The sequence below is a fragment of the Solanum tuberosum genome, unplaced genomic scaffold (genome assembly GCF_000226075.1).
Source record: "Solanum tuberosum cultivar DM 1-3 516 R44 unplaced genomic scaffold, SolTub_3.0 scf00043, whole genome shotgun sequence".
In the NCBI taxonomy this organism is placed as follows: domain Eukaryota; kingdom Viridiplantae; phylum Streptophyta; class Magnoliopsida; order Solanales; family Solanaceae; genus Solanum; species Solanum tuberosum.
In genome coordinates, this window is record NW_006238969.1 from 1777869 (window position 1) to 1781686 (window position 3818).

The 3818-nt window shown below is 39.4% G+C and overlaps 1 protein-coding gene and 1 long non-coding RNA gene across 4 annotated transcripts in view; both read left to right on the forward strand.

Annotated features, from left to right (window-relative positions):
* Positions 1-2402, forward strand: part of LOC107059876 (uncharacterized) — a 10740-nt gene extending 8338 nt beyond the window's left edge. Inside the window, exon 3 of the long non-coding RNA XR_001473002.1 lies at positions 2392-2402. This is a non-coding gene — a long non-coding RNA (uncharacterized lncRNA). The remainder of the gene's footprint in view (positions 1-2391) is intronic.
* Positions 1-3818, forward strand: part of LOC102588653 (pre-mRNA-processing protein 40A-like) — a 44963-nt gene that overhangs the window by 25254 nt on the left and 15891 nt on the right. The window lies entirely within an intron of this gene.

A 3818-nucleotide genomic window follows, 5' to 3' on the forward strand; every position in this document is an offset into this window, starting at 1 on the left:
TCCTAACCCCACCCACCCCCCCCCCCCCCAAATTTAAAGAAGTGGTCGTGCTCCCTTCCTCAACCCTAAAAGTAATCATCATTAGACTATTTCCTGCCCTTGAAAATATCCCTTACATGCCGCACTTGAAAGGAAGTGATGTTTTTTGTCCTCATCTTATATCTGCATAGATATTTCCTAAAGGTTTTGGTAAGAACCTGAAGATATTTCATCCCAAGACCGCTTGACTTGTTGGGCTCGTGACAATCTTCCTACAAACTAAGTAAAAGTTCCTAGCGCTATCTATCGAGTCCCATATAAATTCCTTTGAAGCCTTCCCAATACTGATAACTGACATGAGCTTGAGATTGGCTAGCCATTTTAAGGGCCATCAAAGTGGTGGGCCAACCCAACCCAACTTTTCAAATTTCAAAGCCCATGTGAGCTGTTCTAGGTGGGGCTGCGCTGGGCTTGTCTATATTGACAGCTCTACTCCACATGCTCTCTCACTTCCTCTTCTCCAATCACCCTCTCGAATGACTCCCACTTATCTTTCCTTATATGATCAAATTGTCTCCTCATTTGACCTCCAACCCATCTCCTCTTTAAATAAATGCTCATAAAAGCTCACTATGACTTCTTTTACCTCTTCCTCCCTCTCAAAGACTACCTCACTGTTATTGACTCACTCAATAGTATTTCTCCTGCTATTTGCTATGACTACCATGTGAAAGAATTTTGTGTCAATCCCTCTTCACCAAGCACAAACCCATGATTTTGTCTTAACTAGTCTCTTTGGCTAGCTAACTCTTCAACTCCTCCTTCCTCTTTTCTTCCCTTTCCTCTAAATCTTTCACCTCTTTCGCCCTCTCTTCTTCTTTCCATTCATTAATTATCTTCCTCACTTTATGTCACGACCCAAAGTATACCCTAGGTGTAACATGGCGTATGGGACCTCGAGAGGCCCTACACAAGCCACTTAGCATACATCATACAAGAAAATAAAAGTAAAGAGTTCAAAAGATAACATTTCATTCAAAAGAGTTGGACAAAAACGAAAGTCTAACATAAGTCTCAAAGCCATCTAATTTATCGTAAGGAACGTGATTGGGACGTAACCCATACATCACATACAAAGTTTTTAAATGGAAATGACATAAAGCAATAAAAGGAGTCTCGGTCCTCGGAACCTGAGGACTCACCAATCTTCAAAGTCTATAGAACCGACTAGCTACGAGTATGAGAGGTAGGAGCGTCGGACCCTACATTCATTGGATAATGTAGGCACAAGTATGCATTAGTACATGGAATGTACCAAGTATGAGGCAATATGCATAAACATAGGCATGATAGCATAAATGACTTAAAACGTGTAGGCATGATCATAATGAAACATTTAAAAGCTTTAAAGAAGAAATACCATGGAAATCATGAAAACACGGTCATGTACATTAACATAAAGGACATAAGAAAAGCTTCATAGAAAACATAATCATTTTGTGGGATATTAACTTTAACCGACAATAAGACCATAAGAGCTATATCATAGAATTCGGTATATCCCTCATATCGAAAGAAGGGGAAACTACTTGCTAAGGTAGAATCTGTACATATCATCATTTACTAAAGTGGATCCACTAGCTAGGTCATTTAAGACAATCCTACGGGAGCACGTAGTTTGGGACTAGAGGTTACTACTAGAGACCCTATTTGAATCTCCACCTCAAAGCCCTCTCGGTTCCAAGTCTAAATTCTAACGAAATTGATAAAAGTCAAATATCAATTTAACATAGGGAAAGACAATGATCAATACCAATCCACAGATTTCAAGATCAAAACATAGAATAGATCCTTAAACATAATTCGACATGGATGAGAAAACCTTTCACCAATGTGAATTCATTTGTGAGAAATACCTTTCATAATCATGATCATCATAGTAAGTGAGAAATCCTTTCACAATAGCATTGATACTTTTCTTTCAAAGCATCCCCAAATCATTTATAATCATTTCATAAAAACATGCATATCTTCATCATTTCATAATTCATGGATTCATAGGTTCATCAAGGATCATTGTTGGAAAGGATCATAGTTGGAAAACATAATTTAGGCATGGGTCAATGCAAATTTCAACTAAATATCATGTATTAACATCAATTCATGCATTAGAAGACTTAATTAACCATAATCAATCATAATTAGATGAAACCCACATTCATTGAATTGAAACCCTAATTTGATCAATTGAAAATTGAAATCTTTGGACCCCAGGACTCCATGGGTGAGTACACACATACCTTGATCCTTTAAGCCCAAGAAAAATGGAGAATTTGGAGACTTAAATGGAACCCTAGCTCTTTTTCTTCTTCCTTAGACTTGAGAGAATTTGGGAGGATGAATTTGGTCAAGTTTTGGGAATTTAGGAGAATGAGTTGTGAATGGGTAATTTGGGGGTTCAAAACGTTTATATAGGGCCAAGGGTAGATGGCAAAACGACATAGTATTGGGTTAAAATAATTAGGAAAAGACCCAAAAGCCCTTTAAAATAGCCAGATTTGACCTACAGTTTGGATCTGTATGTCTTTCTACGGACCGTACTGGTCAATCGTAGAAAGATTCAGAAATTATTATTTGGACCAACTTTTGACGGAACCCATGTACGACTCGTAGGTCTTCCTACAGTCCGTACATGCCAACCGTAGAAACCAACTTTACCCCTTAAAATTTCACTAAGTCTAGTAGTGACCTACGAGACCTACTCGTACATAGGTTGACGGACTGTCCTGGTGAACCGTAAAAAGGTTTTTGAGACTTGATTTTAGAAAATTATTTCCCCACTTCCTGCGATCTCTATCTAAGTCCCGTAGACACAGACCTCAGCCCAAAATTATTTTCTCCCTTAGTTCCAAGTTCCGAGGTGTTACACTTTCATCTGTACCCTCTTAAAAATCTTTCTATTTTGCACTTGTATATCTCATTAAGTCATCTTCAACTTCTTTGCGAGTTAAATGACAAGTTGCCCGTCACTTTTTAGCTATTCCACTGTTCTGCCACTCATCTTTGAAGTCAGTTGCTTTCAGCCACATATTCTCGAACTTGTAAAGGGCTCTCATGTCTCTTCTCGCCTTTCATCTAGCATGATCAATGAATGGCCCAAGGTCACAACCCATAAGGGAATTTGTAACCAGTGTTGCTCGGACTCTCCAAAAATGTTGTTGCACTTGTGTCAGATTCTTTAAAAGATGCACTACTTTTGGAGAATTTGACACACACCCATCAATATTTTTGAAGAGTCCAAGCAACATAGTTTGTAACACATCGAGATCCATCTCCTAGTTGGTGGACACCAAAAATCTACCAAGTCTTGATCTCAATGTTTACTTTTCTGCCTTGGTCCAAGTGAATTTAGCTCATGTTAAAGAAAGGTCAATAGGGTAGATGCTTATCAATAAACTTCGTGAACTACTCCATGATCCTAGACACCGTCTTACATCCTTACCTCTTCTCGTGAAACCTTGTAGTATTAAAGTGGGCCACCTGTCACCCATGGGATCTCCTACTCCATCAAAGCACTTCCATTTTCTCCCCAAAAACTCACATTAGATAGACCCCTCATGCATTGATCCTTGTGCACCTCCTAAACCTAACACCACCTTGTTCCCATGGTTTCTTAAGTGAGTAGCCAACATAAATTCTCCTTTATCTCCATTTCATCAAGTTTTCTCACATCCCATGAAAGTAGAATTTCCCAGCACTCCCAGAAGCCAGGAATAGGTCATATTCTTCTCACCCTACCCCCTCCCCCCCCCCCCCACCCCCACCCCCCCCCCCCCCCC